Here is a 19,538-nt window from a genome sequence, read left to right on the forward strand (position 1 = left end):
ACACACACACACACACACACACACACACAGACACAAGCGCGTGCACATTGTTTCTCGCTTAATTTTTCCCGGCAGTTGCATGCACACTGTTTGTTTATCTTCGTGATGCTTTAATTATGCCTCACACAAATGCTATCTACCTATCCCTTAATATAGCTAGATATGTGTCACACAAACTCCTTCTCCCTACTAGCAAGATGCCCATGCGTTGCATGGAACATCAAGATGCATCTGTATGAGTAGTTTATCTTGTGGGAGAAAAGGATGAATGAGGGAATGCCTTATTTGCAAATGCAGAGAGGGGTGTGGGTATCTTTTTGCGAAATTGCCATAGTTTCCTTCCTATCCGTCGGATATAAATCGGATGGCCTATATTGCAGGATGGCAGGACCATCATCATCACCAACTCTGTTTTTTATAAGAGTAGAGATATGTGAGTGTCACTGCCCCCCCCCCCACACACCCACACACCCACACTTCCCAACACCGAAGGAGTAGGGTGACACCTCGATCTTGATACTAATCTATCGACTGGCTTCTCTCTCAAACACACACACTACCCGACACCGAAGGAGTAGGGTGGCACCTCGATCTTGATAGTAATCTATCTACTCCTCTTTCAAACACACACACACATACACACACACTCGCTAGTTGTGCCTCTGTGCCTACCGTGCACACTCTCAATACGTCTTTCTCTCCCTCCCCCTCCCCCACCCCAACAATGACAGCAGAAGGGTGACAACTCGATCTGATCATAATCTGTCAATTGGTTTCTCTCTCAAACATTGTGTCTCTGTGCCTCGCTCAGTAGCCCCCTCGATATGTAGACTTCTCGCACGCGCACAACTGTAGTGACGATGATGCTGAACCCAGTGTGCCTTGTTTTTACCGGCCTCATGTGATAGTTTTCACCCTGTTTTCTGTTAATTAACAAGGCAACCTTTTCTTTGTTACTACTAGTGAATCTGAAATCATTCAGGACAGACATAAAATATATCACTTTAACCCAATTATCACAACAACTATTTTAAAAGAAACTAGCTAGCTGCCCGTGCGTTGCACGGAACATCAAGATGCATTTGTATGAGTAGTTTATCTTTAAAGGTTGAACGAGGGAAGGCCTTATTTGCAAACGTGGAGAGGTGTGTGGGTATATTTTTGCAAAATTGCCATAGTTTCTTTCCTATCCGTTAGATATAAATCCGACGGCCTATATTGCAGGATGGCACGCACACCATCATCACCAACTCTGTTTTCTACTCCCTTCGTTCCTAAATACTCCCTACATCCGAAAATACTTGTCATCAAAATGGATAAAAAGAGATGTATCTAAAACTAAAATACATCTAGATACATTTCCTTTTATCCATTTTGATGACAAGTATTTCCGGACGGACGGAGTATTTGTCTTTTTAGAGATTTCAACAAGTGACTATGACCGGACCTTACCAACATACTCAAAAAAGTAGTCCATAATTTTGATGTTACCCTCTTTTCTTGGCGGTGCAGTGCCATCTAGATACCTCATAAATAAATCAAGGAGAAATCTGACCCCTTCCTAAAAAGACATACAGAGCAAAATGAGTGAATCTACACTCTAAAATATGTCTGCATACACATCCGTATGTGGTAGTCTATTTGAAATCTGAAAAAGACAAATATTTAGGAATGAATGGAAGAGTAGACATGGAGATATATCTCTAGCATGGTCTACAACAAAAATGTGCAGGACTGGTTAGCGCCGGATGCTCACAACACGATGACATGAGTTCGAATTCTGTCTTTTAACTTTAGATTTGAGTACTTAGAATACAAGATTAAGGATGGACTTGTTTCTTTTTAACTTTCTATACGAAGCTATAGCCACCCTCCAAGTCATGTGTACACTATACATGCAATTAACTTTTTATAGAGGGACAATCATACATGTAATTAAATCAAATGGATTGGATGCCACTCTATTATTTCCAGCATAAGAGCATCTCCAACGGCAGCCGGCAAATTTCCTCCCGCTTCCTTCCGCGGAGGACGACATCAAACGCCAGCGGCATACATTTTCACAACTCTAACCAACAAGATGAAATTCGTGCAAACACGGACTGTTTTCATATAAGCATGAATGATCTCGTATAAAAAAGTCAGATCTTCATATAAACATGATGGATTTCATTACATTTACATGAACTAAGCGGTGCCAATCCGGCTCTCTTGGTATAATTAATACTCCCTACGTCTAGAAAACTTGTCCTAGAAATGGATGTATCTAGACTTATTTTAGTTATAGATACATACAATTTATCCATTCTTAGAACAAATATTTCCTGTCAGCTGGAGAGGGAGTACATAATCTAAATGGCTGCCCACGGAACCCTTTGTCTTGCTCATGTCCGTCAGACACTTGAGGGGTCAACGAAGGTCCTCGGAAGAGACAAAGCAGCAAAGAAACCACCTGAATGCGCAATCGTCGCCTTGGCGGTGCCCTTCATGTGTCCCAAGTGGCGGTGGCCTCCCGTGTTCTACTTCTCCTCAATGATGGCGGCGGACACGGAGAAGCTGGCCATCGACTCGTCGCTCTCCATGCACCCGGCTTCTGTCTCTGCCTGCATGGCGCTTCCATAGGCACGGGAGGCGCGCCCACAGACATGGGAGGCGCGACCACCGCAGACACTAGTGGCGCAGTACGACACAGCAGCGATGACGCCCGTATCGGCGTGCTCGCCGCCGTGCTAGCGTGGAGCAACTCGCCACTCCTCATCAAGCTGAACAGGAGCGGCGAGTTGCTGAACCACCCGCCTGCTTGGGGCGGCAATTGGCTTCGTCGGGCCAAGCAAGGTTCGTGAAGCACCGAGCGGCCTCGCCCGTATCCGGAGGGCTCGACGGGCCACCCAACCAGGTAATATGCTAGAGAACAACTCCTCGGAAGCCATTGGAAGAGTGGAGAGAATGGTGAAGGAGGAGATGGGGAGCGGTGGAGGGCTACGATTCTTGCCCGCTGTCTGCCTGGCCTCGTGTAAATAGAGGGCGAACGGTAGGAGCTTGGCCGGCGTCTGGCCTTGTTTAAACTGAGGGCGGACAGGAGGAGCTCGGTCGGTGTTGCGTTTAATTCTGGCCTGCTCATGAACGGACGTGTGGCTGGAGTAGGATTCTCGGTTTGCATGCGGGTTTAACGGAGGGGTTTGATGGAGGCGAGGCGTGTTCAGCCGGGCGTGCAGCGGGCGGCGCAGTACTATTCGATTTGACAACAGTAATGGGCCGTTAAATCACAAAGGCCCTTGCCTCTCGTGAAACAGACCAAGCTATACTGCCCCGCCCTCTAGCCTTTTAAAAAATGTATATACTCCACATTTGTACAGTAGTAGTTTCGACGGATTGCGCCATGGAGCAAAACTTGAAATTAAAAAAAGGTGGTACATATAGAGAGCGCTCGTCACCAAATTATGCATATAGTACTATTAAAAAAGCTAGTACGTGCTTAAATGGGGTGCTAAATTCTATTGAAGAAATACTAGTAGTATGTACATACTGAAGAGTTAAAGTAACGAGAAGAAATTTAACATAGTTCTGCTGGGGGCTCAGCATAACACACCCCTCAAATTAAACTAAGCACACCTGAAATTAAACTATGCAACTAATCTAGTAGACACTGCATTAGAACCACCATGAGCAACGACACTGCCACCTTACTCACTCGGAGTCCTCGTCCACATCCTCGACTTCGTCCTTGTCCCTCTTCCTCTTGGCCGATACTACTTCTTTACTTGAACCGCACACTTGGCTCTTGCTCTTCATCGAACCCTTGTAGATATTGAAACAAAGGTAGCCATCCATTGCAGCGTAGTGGATGTGGTCTATATCTAGTACATTCCGCTGCCATGCATGACGATGAAACGTGTATTGAGGTTTCTCCAGTTTACCATACGAAGGATGAACCATGGCTCTTGCTAAGGTCAGCATTGAAGGCTGGACACTGGAGGGCAGCAGCCGATTCTTCTGGAGGTCGAAGGGGTTGCCTACAACGAGGCCTATCCGACCCAGGACATCCTTGTCATTCCTAAAGTCTACAATAACTAATTTGACTAGGTTGCTCTGGAGGAAGTTCTTAAAATCCAGGCATTCAACGTTGGCATGGCATATGTGGTAGACCAAGCATAAGTCATGCACGCAAACCTAGATCACGGCGGGCTTCATCCTCTATTCCTCCTTTATATCCTTCTCTCGTCCTAGGACTGTGGTGTACTCAACATCTAGCCCAGCGACCCACTCATTATCTGAGTTTTTGAACATGCGTCTGAAGCGAGAAAGGCATCCTTTCACCATCGTGGAAGAACGGGTGTAGATGATGTCGAACTCATCACCGATGATGGTTCTAACCTTGTACTCACTGCCAATCATGGAGATTTGGGACGCCATGGATTTGGGAGGAGGGTTAGGATTAGTGGAACTGTCGTAATGTGAATGGACGGGGCGACTAGGAGCGAACCGCCGTAATATTAAAGGACGTGCGGGGACGAGTAGGAGCGAACTGCCAGCGTGTGAACGGCAGGGTAGTGGCTTTCCATTCTCCCATGATACGGGCTTCCGAGAGCCCTTGGATCTGATATCGAACGGTTGCATGGCGTGATTCTAGACCTATGGGTGAATATCCTATCCTGGAGGGTTATTCTGCAAATTTTCAGCAACTTAGCATGCGGCCGTTCAATCTCAGATCCAAGGGCTGCCAGCAGCCCGTATCATGGTCGCGCCTACCACAACCGTCGCGTCGCTCGCACGGTCATGCCCTTGGAGATTTAACATGATGCGTTAGGCTATCTGATGTTGGTATGTCATACATAGTCATCACTTAGTCACTCATACTACAACAAGGTTAGCTATAAGGTTGGCTATAAGTGTATTTTTTTACTTCTCTCTCTCTCTCTCTCTCTCTCTTTCTTCATGAAGTAGTATTTATTGCATTTGTCAAGGAGTGACCTCTTCTAATGAAATGGTGCTTAGATGAGGTGCTAAGGGCATTAAATGGCTTAGCAATCAAGTCCCCAATGCATAGGTTCTTATTAGTTTTTTATTGCTAAGTTTGCTTCATTTAATTAGTTATAGACTCAAAATTGTATTTTCACCTAGGCACACGCGCTTAGCACCGTTTCTTCCTTGGGTCACCAAACTTGCCACATCATCCTTCATGCCTACTAGTTGACCCGTTGCGCCAAATGACGCAGAGACCCGCTAAAGCCATGTTGTCGATGAAAATAGTTTCATTTTGCAGACACTGGTAGTAGTAAGCCTATTTTAAACCATGCCATATTGAAAATGACACATAGACCTGTTTATTCCATGTTAGCGATGAAAAGAAATCCATGGTTTAGTTGATTTTGTTACGGGCAAGCACATATGGCAACAAATTTAATCTCTCTTAATTGAAGAAAATAGGGGCTTGCAGCCAACAAAATATGTCCACCCCTTCGAATTGCTCTTCATTGGCTATTGCGATCAGGAAATGTCTTGGATCCGACCCCATGTTTCTTTAGAGAACATAACATAATTACAATAACATCAGCATGAAATTTACAACCAGGCAAACACCTCATTTCTTCATAGCAAGCAACATGAAGTTCATCTTTCGCAGGAAAAGTGCATAAGACATCCATATTTCCACTGACTACAAAGTGAACAAATTCAAAAAAACTTGACTCAGTTAGTAGCATGTTGCACATGTTATATTCATAAAAATTCTATCTTCATTTGATCACGAACTACACAAAAAATCACATAGAGTAGCTTCCAAATATGACATAGAAGCTGCAGCTGCGTACCAACTGAATATTGAAGGAGATTTCTCCTTCTTTACTGTTTATTTTTGGCACAACAATCCAAAATTTCAGATGTAGAAAGTTGGATGTTGGTTTTACTACCATTTTATACTTTAACCACCATTAATGCAAACCAGAATGTGTATCTTTCAATAATCAAAAACAACAAAAGAGCCAGTGTGCATCTATTCTTTCACCCACAGAAATAAGGTCTCAGTTTACAACTATTTTCGATGCATCAAGATTCAAAAGTTAAAGTAAACTACAGGGCTAATATAACCATTCCATACACTAAGAATAGACCACAAAAGACATAGAAGCACACAAGCACAACGAGGGCAACTGCTTACATTCAAATCATCACAATAAGCTCTTGAGATTTCTTATGGCCACCATAAGTTTTTGAAGTGGCAGATCAGCCCAACGGAAGTGGACGGTGTGTGTCGGCCCCAGAGCCAAGCAGCCTGCCTTGCTGGCTAGTGCTATTGCCGCTCTCGTCCTCTCATCGACGAAGGCGACAACACTCATAGTAGTCCAGTACTTATAGTGAAAGCAAGTGGTATTCTAAACAATATACTGAAATCCGAATTTAGTGGGTGGCATGTATGTATATACAACCTAGCTATTCCAGCTTCAAAAGAATCAAAGTTCCAACTCCAGAACACAGATGACCATTACATACCACTTTTCAGTACCACCATTCTGGCTTTACAATCGCATGGCAACCAAATTGGTACTCCCAGTTTTTTCAAAGCAACTACTCTACTGACCCTTCATAGACACAACTCAATTAACCGGGTGGGCCAACGTTAGAAAAAATTACCATCATCTATTTATAAAACATAGATGAGCAGTATACCTAATTATTTTAGTCAGCCAACAATTTTGTACCAGATGCAATCTTCAAGTATATACTGGGGCCAACTTATTTTTTGATACTAAGAAATGTAAAAAGAAGCTAGAGTAGCAAAGGTATAGAGGTTGTACCAGTCAGTGAATCTGCACCATTTGGAAGAGCGTCACACGGATCCAGCTATCTCTAGTCAGAGACGCACCAAAGTCTGACCTGACAACCCCTCTTTTCTTCTTTAGCAAAGGAAAGCTCCATGAGAATTGAATAACTTGAAATAAATAAGCGACAATTAAATGAGGCAACTAAGGAAAAAAACTTAATTTTTTGTATGCCTTCTTTTTATTGACGGTAAAGCCGAGAATACTTCCAGTCACCGCGGACAAAGTAAAACAAGACACATATTACAGAATGTACTTATATGTTCTAAAATAAAATACTAAATTAAGAAGATAGTATATTATGGTGTCCCTACTACCTACTATGTAATCTCTACTGATGAGAAGACGCACTACAAAGATCCAATCTTTTGTGCAACGTGTAGATGTAGGTAGACCTTCAAAGAATACCCCTTGCAGTTTGAGCCAGCTTATCTCAATTTAGGCAAGTGTAGTAGGAAAAAAATGAAGAGATTAATACACAAAATAGCCTGTAGTTTAAAGAATCAAATTCAGAACATAACTTCCAGCTATATCTTCAACAAAGAAATTTAACTTGAACATCAGAAGGGAATTTATTGCTATACCTATATGCTTTCGATCCCTGTACAGCTAGTGCAGAGCAGTCACTGCTTTAATTTCTTCCCTGTCCCAACTCCCTTTGCACCACCAGAGTTTCTTAATTTCAAGGTGTGTATATACATACAATTCGACTGTCCATGTGAATTTAAAGTACACAGGTAAAGATACAAGAGAAGATGCAACACCTATTGTTCTTGGGAATCTGAATCTGATCATCCTTTTCTTCAGAATCAAGCGAAGAAGCATCAGCCTGACCATCACGGATGGCGTGAATCGCAAAACAAAATGGATCAGGAAGCAAAGATGTGTATATACAGCTTGGTTGCTTCGTCAGACTGGAGCACATGTTCTTATGGTATAGATTTGAGTAAAGTGTGCCGATGCTAGCCAATCTAAGGCCAGCCGTGGAGCTCAATAACAACCTAGATTATGTATGAACATCCGAGAACAAAATCATTAGTTTTCCTAGCATTGCGCATCTAGGGGAGGTGGGGAGGATGGGAGCACACCCGAGACAATCGCTGCATTGTTGTATACCAATGATGGCCGCTATCACAGCCGGCATAGGGATCACCTACCACTCAAAACCCAATCATTCCATGGCATACCTCATCATCTGCAAAACAGCCAAGTAGAAAAATAATTTTGTAAGCAGTTAAATCTCTTTGAGGTAGGCATTACAACAACCAGCAGGTTGTGGTGCCACCTCCACACAAAGTTACTAATTCATCTTAAAGAAGGAATCACATCATGAGTTGGAAACGACACAACAAAATCACTAATTTGTGCACTCTGCACACGGAACGCCCAACGCCGGTGTTGCTTCTCTCAAGTGGAGGCCAGCTCCTCGGCCCAACTCCGGGTTTCAACAATTTGACTAACACAAAACAAATTATTAACATCCTGTATGTATATACGTCTACTGTACAACAACTCTTTCGAGGAAATTCTGTTTTTATTCATGGTAAACATTTGTTTTTTGTTTACATCACTGTGGATATAGGTGTGCTACAACAGCTCTTACAGACATTAGCACAAACAATTTGCAGGCAAACTTATACCTGGCAGAACACAACCCATGAGAAGGCAAAGTTTCACCACGAAAACATAGGAATGCATTATACAAGTGCAAATCGGCATGGTTATTGGTCTATCAACGAACAACAGTTCAGAGAGACAAATGCTAACAAGGGATTGCAGAGAATTTTGCTATATGCTCTTTTCTTTGTACAAATAACTTAATATATTTGGTGCTAAAGTTACTAATTCATCTTAGAAGAAGGAATCCATCATGAGATGGAAAAGGAGAGAACAAAATCACTAACTATCATCTGAGATCAAGACGAATCCATCTAACAGTTTAGAAATTGAGAGAGGGGATTAAGGGAGTCGAGCCTACCTCGGTGTTGTGTATCGTGGGGAGCCGCTGGTTGTGCCTTCATGGCATGAGGCGCTCCATCGAAGAGCTACCACTGGTGCCATGGCTTTAGTCCGCTTCCTAGTTGTTGTGCGCCATTCCGCAACCACAACAACAAACTTGGTGCCGCATAAAGCCAGAATTAGACATATCTTTAGTAAACATCATGTATCTTTAGTAACAAATTGTAAGATCATGGTACCGCATAAAGCCAGAATTAGACATATCAGATTGAGTCACTCACAAAAGCAACACCCCCAAATTTAACTTTATATGTTCTTCCTAAGATCCGCACATATCATTTTTTTCAAATCGATGTCAACAATAGGACCGTACTGCAGAAGCAAAGAAAGAGAAAATTAAATTGACATGCCGGAATGCTTGACTAAGAAGAAAAATAAAAACATATTGTGACACCAAATTGGCACGCCTTCTGGTTGAATATTGTTCTACATGGAGGTTCAGTAATCCTTCTTACACAAAAAAGTGAAATTCCGTCCACATGTTTTTCAATTTAGCAAACCTTAACCTAATATACCGATTCAAATATAACAAAAAGTTATGAACCCATAACATCCATTGTCTGTCTGCTAATGCAAATTACAGTTTAAGCTGATAACAGACAGGACCATCGTAGGTATAGGTAAAGAAACCTACGCTTCAACCTTTGTTGTATTATAGGATACCAAGCTAAATAGGACCGAATCATGTAATGTACTTCGAATACTGGAAACCTGAATGCTCTAGACGAATCTATTACAGTCCAAACAATAGAAAAGTAGTAATACAAGGACAATAGATTCGCAATCAATTCACATGATCAAAAATGTGAAGTTTCTGTTACTTTGTCCATACAGTCTCACCAAGATATTTGCTACAGAAGTAGATTAAACAATGGCATGATGCTCTAAAATCTGAATTTTGTATTACTTTGTCCATATAGTCTCACCGTTCTAGGTATCCTCAGTTGTGGAGGGTCTGCACTGCTCCTGTTGAGAGCCGGGAGGAGGGAGAGACGACGCACAACAGCGACACGAACTCATGAGCTCCTTGCATATCAAGTACAGAATCAATTCCTCTTGAGAAAATACGTCAAACAAAATGGGCAAAAGGAAAATAAATTTAAATATACTGATGCTCCAGGACTTACAAACGTTTTTGTCACTAAATCTGCTACAACGCATGCAAGAACAGCCACCGCAAAAAACACATCTCATACCAGAATTTCCATGAGATATGTTAAGTTTATCGAATAAAAATCGATAGGAAGGTCTATCCTGAAAGTCCTACAGCTGAAAGGAGGGTAACACATCAGGCAAACGAACAAAAGCCTCATATGTAAAGAAAGCAGCTCTAGGACAAACCCGCCCCCCTTCTCGATGAGGAAAAAGCGAGGTGCCAAACAGCCAAAAAGACAACAAAAAGCCTTCTAGTAATCTAGCTAGATCCGAGAGCATCTTCTAAATAGGAAGAGACAGAATCCCCTTTGCAGGAACATATGTGAGGTACGCAACAAAATCAACGAAACAAAAAAAATCCTCCAGAGAAGCCTAGCTAGATGTGAGCATCAGGTAGACAAAAAGAAATAAAAATCCCCCTAGCAGATACCTAGCTAGACCTCATCATCTCTCTGAAAGGAAAGAAGAGGATGAAGCACCTAACAGAGGAGGGCAGGGGGGAGAGGGAGCAGGAGGAGAGGTGGAGCGGGAGCTAGAAGAGAGAGCTCACATGGGGAAGAGGTAGTTCCATCCCGACCTCCTCCCGTCTGTAGCTTTTTTGACCTTGTGGCTCCTACGACGGCTCTTCGATGGTGAGCCATTGAGCCTCTTCCCATGACGACACGACCCGCTCTTGCTCGACACCACGGTCGTCGGCAACAGGGGACCAGACAGTAGCTCACCCCGCCGGCTTGTCGACAGCTCCCCAAGCAAGCCTCGGCCAAGCGAACGTTGGCGTTTCATCTCGTTCTCCTCCGGGCCGGCGGCGGCGCCCCGGAGATCCTTGTCGACCGCGCGCATGACGCGGAACAGCTCGTCATAATGGGAGGCGGCGGGGCCGAGGCCGGAGGCGGCCGCCTGGACGAGGCCCTCGGCATCTGTCACTCCACCAGCCTCTACTACTTCCTCCAATCCTCCTACCGGCGGACTCCCCATGGCTTTCTTCCCCCGCCCTGGCCCGGCTGCCACCATGGCATCTAAGGAGGGAAGGTGGATGAGGCAGGAGGGAGGAGTGAGAGGCACGGTGACCATGGGGAACCGTGGGGAAAGGGGGCTAGGGTTTGTTGCTTTGGTGGCTGATGAGGGAGAGAGATCGAGGAGGGAGGGGATGCGGCGTGCGGGCAAGGGGAAATGGTGAGGGGCTGTCGAGGACATGACTTGGCCCAGACGCGCACGCGGCGCGCGAGGAGAGGGCGCTCACTCACCCCTAAATGGCCGACCCAGCCAATCGCGGGCGAGGCCGAGCCCACAGGTCATTGGCCCTCCGAAATTAGTGCACGGTGAAAACCAGTCGCGAGGATCCAACGCATCAGATCATACAAAAGACTATTTTTGACCATCATCTGACGGCTCAGAAGGCAGGAAATCGAGGGAGCGCTCAGGAGGGCGGGTCGCCCAGCCTCCTTTTCTATTTAAATGTGGCAAGCTTAGCACCTGTAGGAGCAAGTAAGTACTACAATAGTGGGCTATAAGCCCGCTTTTACATGGCATTTTTGCATATGTGGAGGAAAGAGGCAAGGAAAAACTGGAGAAGTGGGCTCTCATGCAAGAGCCAGCCTCAGCTACATGGTGGAGCATTGGGAGAGGCACCTGTATGGAGGTGGTCAGGAATCAGGAGACTCACACCGGTCGTAGCGCCGCAGTTAAAATGATAATGGCAAATCAAATCACGGGCCCCATCTGTCCAGCAGTAACTCGCAGTCAAATCACACAGCCCTATGTTTGCAGCAGCCTACTCCCTCATCTTCTCGCGTCTCCGTCGAACCGACTAGGCGGAACTGCCTCGCCTACCGCGCAGCAAAAGCCTCGCCCTCGACTTTTAAATAGTACACTATAGTATACTCCCTCCGTCTAGGTGACCAAGGTGGAGAGGAAATTGAGAGAACTTTAATGTTTATTTGCTAAGGCTGGTTGTAATGGTAGTATCATAGCTAGTATCATGCATGCCAACTAGGCAATTTTGATGAGGTGTCGTAGAATTAAATGAAGAAAGTGAGAGTTGAGTATCATATCATGATACCGTATCATAATAAATGCTATGCTACTATGTGTCATACATGGTAATAAATAAAGTACTACTCCCTCCGTTCCTAAATATTTGTCTTTCTAGAGATTTCAACAAGTGACTACATACAGAGCAAAAAGAGTGAATCTACACTCTAAAATATGTCTATATACATCCGTATGTAGTAGTTCATTTGAAATCACTAAAAAGACAATTATGTAGGAACGGAGGGAGTACATGATACTAATATATGATACTAAGCATTATTAATATCATTGCATGCAACGAACTGACCACTTCATGTCATGTTTGATAGTCTCAAGTCATTAAAAGCATACAAGCCCCACATCTCTTATTGGTTGATTCCTCTATTTATGTCAAAAAAATAAGAATTAACGTGAGAGTTAATGCACCGCGCCTATGTGTTTACTATTTGGTGTTCGTAAGATGACTTACTCACCTAGACGGAGGGAGTATTCGATTTGACAGCGGGCGGCGCAGTTCCCGATACGGCCTTAATGCAGATGAGGGAGGGAATGGCGGTTCCCGAAATGTTGAACGGCCAATGCATCCTCCTTCAATTAATGCATGAGGGAAGTAATAGGAGGAGGTCCGGGAAAAGAGGATGCATGATGTGAACGCAACACAGTTTGCCCTCATATGAAGGCGCCCCTCCATTCCAATGCATCTACCACATCGTACGCACCTAAGCATTTGCCTAAGCACCTACACTAAGCGTAAAAGAGCTCACTCCAGACCCATGGCGGCGATGCACGCGAGCGGCCAGCAGTTGTGCCAGATAGTCCACGACGCCGGCCTACGGCATGGCGCCGAGGATCGTCTCCAGACGGTGTTGGAGGCCGGCTGGTGGATGGCCGCCGTCGATGCCAACTACGACCCTCAGTTGGACCAGATGATCGTTGCCACCAGCAATAAGTTCACCGTCCTCAAGAAGCTCGCGGACGACGTTACCGTACTCCTCTAGCCCGTGCGCCCGGGCTCCTCATTGCCTGCCACCCTAATCGGCCTGCATGGCCGGAACCTCTTTCAAGCACTGGTGGCCCTGCGACTACCCGCCGACGCCACGAAGAATGTCCACCTGGAGGTCGCGCTCGCCGCGAGGCACCTCGCCCTGCAAGAATTCGTCGACCTACACATCCACGTGTACGAGAAAATCATGTACATAGGTATCTACAAGGCCAGTGAGGACGCTACGACATTGGCCTTCCTCAACCGGTTGGAAGCCTTGGATGCCTTTGCTGAGAAGCAACTCGACCTCGCCACAAAAGCCACCGCTCCTTAGCCGCCGGTCGGTGGCCCGTCGCACTAAGTTGAGGAGGAGGAGGTCGTAGTCCTACGTTGATTGATCCATCTTTCTTCTTTCCTTCTGTAACCACCACTGCGATAGCATCATCGTGGCCTTAATTCTTATTATGTTGTTGCATTCTCGTTCCAGTCAATACCGACATGTGCGATCCCTTTGCTTAATTATATGCATCACTGTAACTAGTACTCCATCCGTCAATTTATAAGTTGTTCTTACCTTTTCCATCAACTTCGTGCAACCCGCGGGCATCTTGCTAGAAACACTAGAACATGTCGGACCGCATGTGACCAAACCGACAATGCGCCAACCTAGTACTACGTACCCTGCTTATCTAGTGGAAATAGCCCCTCCCTAGCATTTCGAATCGTTATTTCTATCTATCGATTGTGCCAAGGAGCGAAACCAAATGTTACTCCCTCCGTTTTTATTTACTCTGCATATTAGGTTTGACTGAAGTCAAACTTCATAAAGTTTGACCAAGTTTATAGAAAAAATATAAACATTTACCATAACAAATCTACATGAAATGAAAGTACATCCAACAATGAATCTAATGAAATCAATTTCTAATTGTATATGTTAATATTTTTGTTTATAAACTTTGTTAAAGTTTACAAAGCTTGACTTTGACCAAAGCTAATACACAGACTAAATAAAAATGGAGGGAGTACAATTTATCCATGTTTCTCTACTCCTACCTCTATAAAAGACTCAGTTGGTGATGGTGGTGTGTCTGTCATCCCTCGTTTCTGACCATTAGATCTGCATCTAACGGCTGTGAGGTAAGTTGTGGCATTTTTGCAACAATAGCCCACTTCTCTGCTCCAATTTGCATAAAACCCCTTATTATATTGAAAGCAACCACATCCCTCCCTCACCTCATCAAAACAGCCTGAGAAATATATTTTGAGTGAAAAGTACTCCCTCCATTCCTAAATATTTGTCTTTCTAGAGATTTCAATAAGTGACTACATACAGAGCAAAATGAGTGAATCTACACTTCAAAATATGCCTATATAATCCGTATGTGATAGTCCATTTGAAATCTCTAAAAAGATAAATATCTAGGAACGGCGGGAGTAATATAGTAAGAGTATATCAAAAGAAGAATGATTTATTTCAAGTTTCTGAACAAGTACTACTATTCTACGTGCTACTTTGGATCCGTCACAACGCACGGGCACATTGCTAGTAAAGGAAAAGGCCTACCGCGTTCGCGTCGCACCCCCACATGCCCGGGAATCGGGAGTACTCCACGGCCCATTCGGCACGACACAGAGCTTAGGGAAGGCGTGTTGCCCAGCATTTTCACTTTCATGTGGGACCGCCATTGAGCAAACCGACTATTGGCAAACCGCACCCCGCCCGCCGCCGGGTTGGAAAACAAAAATGAGGGGAAAATCTAGCTATAGCACGGAAGCCAAGAAATTTGGTGTCAGAGGGTGTAGTACTACTCCTGCTAGTACCAAGTTTGTACTCCTAATATATTACTAGTACTACCACTATACAACTAGTAGGTACGTGCATGACACAACATCGTAGGAACAAAAAATGGGAAGATCTTGTTTTGGGTGATTTATCTTTTTTGCAGTCAACGTAGTATGAAAAATATGATGTGGGGGGCGCCCATGAAGCTTATGTGGCTTGGTTGCATGGCTACGAAAGGTTAGAGAAAAAGAAATAGATAATGTGTTTAGAGTGCACTCCACTAAATAGATATAATTTGGATCCATTGCAATGGACCGGCACATCTATATCTATACCCCCTATATAGTGTGTGAAAAATTTTGAAATTTGGTCATTGGATGAAGCCAATCCGATGGTACAAAGATGGAAAATCCGAGCACTACTGGCCGTTGGATATCATCCACCAGATTCTGCCACATGTATAATCTAGAAGACTTCATGGTTGAACTTAATTCACGACTAACTTTGCCACAACTAAGCTTAGGCAAAGTTATTAGTTCTTCAAAATGAGAGCCACAAGTTGGCAAGCCTAAGGGATTCTTGCCACATTTTTTGTGTGTATGTCATGTGGGGCCTTAGTGTGGCTTGCCTAAGGTGTGGCTTAAAACAAACACTCATCTAAGTTAGTCAAACTTGCCTAACCTTACGTGTGGCAATCTTAAGTGTCGCAAGATTCCCTTAGGCAAGCCAAAGTGTGGCTAACAAAGCAACTCAACTAAGGCAAGTGTGGCAAGTGTGGAAAAAATCTTGTGGCAATATATAGCAAAGATAGTCACAATTCAAACAGCCCTACTAACCAAACAGCCCCTAAGCTTAGGCAAGTTTGGCAATATTGTATGATAAAGTGTGGCAGTGCTAGGCCTAAAACCAAACTGAAGGAAATATGACCTAGAGGCAATAATAAAGTTATTATTTATTTCCTTATTTCATGATAAATGTTTATTATTCATGCTAGAATTATATTAACCGGAAACTTAGTACATGTGTGAATACATAGACAAACAAAGTGTCACTAGTATGCCTCTACTTGACTAGCTGGTGGAATCAAAGATTGTTAAGTTTCCTAGCCATAGACATGAGTTGTCATTTGATTAACGGGATCACATCATTAGAAAATGATGTGATTGACTTGACCCATTCCGTTAGCTTAGCACTTGATCGTTTAGTATGTTGCTATTGCTTCCTTCATGACTTATACATGTTCCTATGACTATGAGATTATGCAACTCCCATTTACCAGAGGAACACTTTGTGTGCTACCAAACGTCACAACGTAACTGGGTGATTATAAAGGTGCTCTACAGGTGTCTTCGAAGGTACTTGTTGAGTTGGCATATTTCGAGATTAGGATTCGTCACTCCGACTGTCGGAGAGGTATCTCTAGGCCCTCTCGATAATGCACATCACTATAAGCCTTGCAAGCAATGTGACTAATGAGTTAGTTGCGGGATGACGCATTACATAACGAGTAAACAGACTTGCCGGTAACGAGATTGAACTAGGTATTGAGATACCGACGATCGAATCTCGGGTAAGTAACATACTGATGATAAAGGGAACAATGTATGTAGTTATGCGGTTTGACCGGTAAAGATCTTTGTAGAATATGTGGGAACCAATATGAGCATCCAGGTTCCGCTATTGGTTATTGACCGGAAACATGTCTCGGTCATGTCTACATAGTTCTCGAACCCGTAGGTTCCGCACGCTTAAAGTTTGGTGACAATTTATATTATGAGTTACGTGTTTTGATATACTGAAGGTAGTTCGGAGTCCCAGATGAGATCGGGGACATGACGAGGAGTCTCGAAATGGTCGAGACATAAAGATCGATATATTGGACGACTATATTCGGACATCGGAAAGGTTCCGAGATATTCGGGTATTTATCGGAGTACCGGAGAGTTACGGGAATCTGCCGGGGAGTATATGGACTTTATTGGGCTTTAGGGGAAAGAGAGAGGGGAGGCTGCGTGCCCCCCAAGGCCTAGTCAGAATTAGACTAGGGGGAGGGGCTGCACCCCCTCCTTCCTTCTCTTCTCTTTCCCTTTCCTTGACTCCTACTCCTACTACATGGAAGGGGGGGATCCTACTCCTGGTGGTAGTAGGACTCCGCAGGGCGCGCCATAGAGAAGGCCGACCCCTCCCCTCCTCCACTCCTTTATATACGGGGGCAAGGGGGCACCTCTAGACACACAACAATTGATCATTGATCTCTTAGCCGTGTGCGGTGCCCCCCTCCACCATATTCCACCTCGGTAATATCGTAGCAGTGCTTAGGCGAAGCTCTGCATCGGTAGCATCATCAACACCGTCATCACGCCGTCGTGCTGACCGAACTCTCCCGCAAAGCTCTGCTAGATCGGAGTTTGTGGGACATCATCGAGCTGAACGTGTGCTGAACTCAGAGGTGCCGCACGTTCGGTACTTGGATCGGTCGGATCGTGAAGACGTACGACTACATCAACCGCGTTGTGCTAACGCTTCCGCTTTCGGTCTACGAGGGTACGTGGACTCTCTTTCCCCGCTCATTGCTATGCATCACCATGATCTTGCGTGTGCGTAGGAATTTTTTGAAATTACTATGTTCCCTAACAGTGGCATCCGAGCCAGGTTTATGCGTAGATGTTATATGCCCGAGTAGAACACAAGTGAGTTGTGGGCAATACAAGTCATACTGCTTACCAGCATGTCATACTTTGGTTGGGCAGTATTGTTGGATGAAGCGGCCAGGACCGACATTACGCGTACGCTTACGCGAGACTGGTTCTACCGACGTGCTTTGCACATAGGTGGCTGGCGGGTGTCAGTTTCTCCAACTTTAGTTGAACCGAGTGTGGCTACGCCCGGTCCTTGTGAAGGTTAAAACAACACTAACTTGATGAAATATCGTTGTGGTTTTGATGCATAGGTAAGAACGGTTCTTTCTCAGCCCATAGCAGCCACGTAAAACTTGCAACAACAAAGTAGAGGACGTCTAACTTGTTTTTGCAGGGCATGTTGTGATGTGATATCGTCAAGATGTGATGAGATATAAGTTGTTGTATGAGATAATCATGTTTTGTTGAAGTTATCGGCAACTGGCAGAATCCTTATGGTTGTCTCTTTATTGCATAAGATGCAAGCGCCAAATAATTGCTTTACTTTATCGCTATGCGATAGAAATAGTTGCAAGAGCAATAGTTGGCGAGACGACCATGTGACGACACATTGATATAGATCAAGATGATGGAGATCATGGTGTCGTGGCGGCGACGATAGATATCATGACAGTACTTTGGATATGGAGATCAAAGGCGCAAGATGATCATGGCCATATCATGTCACATATTTTGATTGCATATGATGTTTATATTTTATACATCTTATTTTGCTTAGTTCGACGGTAGCTTTATAAGATGATCCCTTACTAAAATTTCATGGTATAAGTGTTCTCCCTTAGTATGCACCGTTTCCAAAATTCGTCGTGCCGAGACACCACGTGATGATCGGGTGTGATAAGCTCAATGTTCATATACAACGGGTGCAAGCCAGTTTTATACACGCAGAATACTCGGGATAAACTTGGCGAGCCTAGCATATGCAGATATGGCCTCGGAACATTGGAGACCGAAAGGTCGAGCGTGAATCATATAGTAGATATGTTTAACATAGTGATGTTCACCATTGAAAACTACTCCATCTCACGTGATGATCGGACATAGTTTAGTTGATTTGGATCACGTGATCACTTAGATGATTAGAGGGATGTCTATCTAAGTGGGAGTTCTTAAGTAATATGATTAATTGAACTTTAATTTATCATGAACTTAGTCCTGATAGTATTTTGCAAATAATTTTGTAGATCAATAGCTCGCGATGTTGCTCCCCGTTTATTATTATTTTTGATATGTTCCTAGAGAAACTAAGTTGAAAGATAATAGTAGCAATGATGCGGACTAGGTCCGTGATCTGAGGTTTATCCTCATTGTTGCATAGAAGAATTATGTCCTTAATGCACCGCTATGTGACAGACCTATTGCAAGAGCAGATGCAGATGTTATGAATGTTTGGCTAGCTCAATATTATGACTACTTGATAGTTTAGTGCACCATGCTTAACAGCTTAGAATCGGGACTTCAAAGACGTTTTGAACGCCATGGACCATATGAGATGTTCCAGGAGTTGAAGTTAATATTTCAAGCAAATACCCGAGTTGAGAGATATGAAGTCTCCAACAAGTTCTATATCTAAAAGATGGAGGAGAATTGCTCAACTAGTGAGCATGTGCTCAAACTGTCTGGGTACTACAATCGCTTGAATCAAGTGGGAGTTAATCTTCCAGATAATATAGTGATTGACAGAGTTCTCTAGTCACCATCGCCAAGTTACTGGAACTTCGTGATGAACTATAGTATGCAAGGGATGACTGATGTAGTCATGTACCTAGGGTAGGGTCATGGACCTATCCAAGGTACCCTCCCCAAGGACATCTTTAGAAGAAGCCATCTTCCAGTCGACCTAGAGGGACTCCACTCAACTGACTGGAAGACACTCGACGAACTTGAAGACACTCGACCATGAAGACTCACTCGACCACCAGGAGTTCAAGATCTACTCTGTATCCAAACGGTCTGTAATTAAGTAGTCTTTATGGTCATGATGACACTTTATGTAGGGCGTTACCAGTAACGCCAGACCTTAATGTACTTTAAACCCGCCGCTACGT

The 19,538-nt window shown here is 44.1% G+C and overlaps 1 long non-coding RNA gene across 1 annotated transcript; it reads right to left on the reverse strand.

Moving 5' to 3' along the window:
* Positions 1–5,965: 5,965 nt before the first annotated feature.
* On the reverse strand, positions 5,966–10,345 carry LOC123065982 (uncharacterized). Its single transcript, XR_006431191.1, has 2 exons — positions 8,797–10,345; positions 5,966–8,013 (listed from the first exon to the last, which is right to left on the reverse strand). It is a non-coding gene; the product is annotated as an uncharacterized lncRNA (long non-coding RNA).
* Between the last annotated feature and the right edge of the window lie 9,193 nt (positions 10,346–19,538).

This window comes from Triticum aestivum, chromosome 3B (assembly GCF_018294505.1).
Source record: "Triticum aestivum cultivar Chinese Spring chromosome 3B, IWGSC CS RefSeq v2.1, whole genome shotgun sequence".
In the NCBI taxonomy this organism is placed as follows: domain Eukaryota; kingdom Viridiplantae; phylum Streptophyta; class Magnoliopsida; order Poales; family Poaceae; genus Triticum; species Triticum aestivum.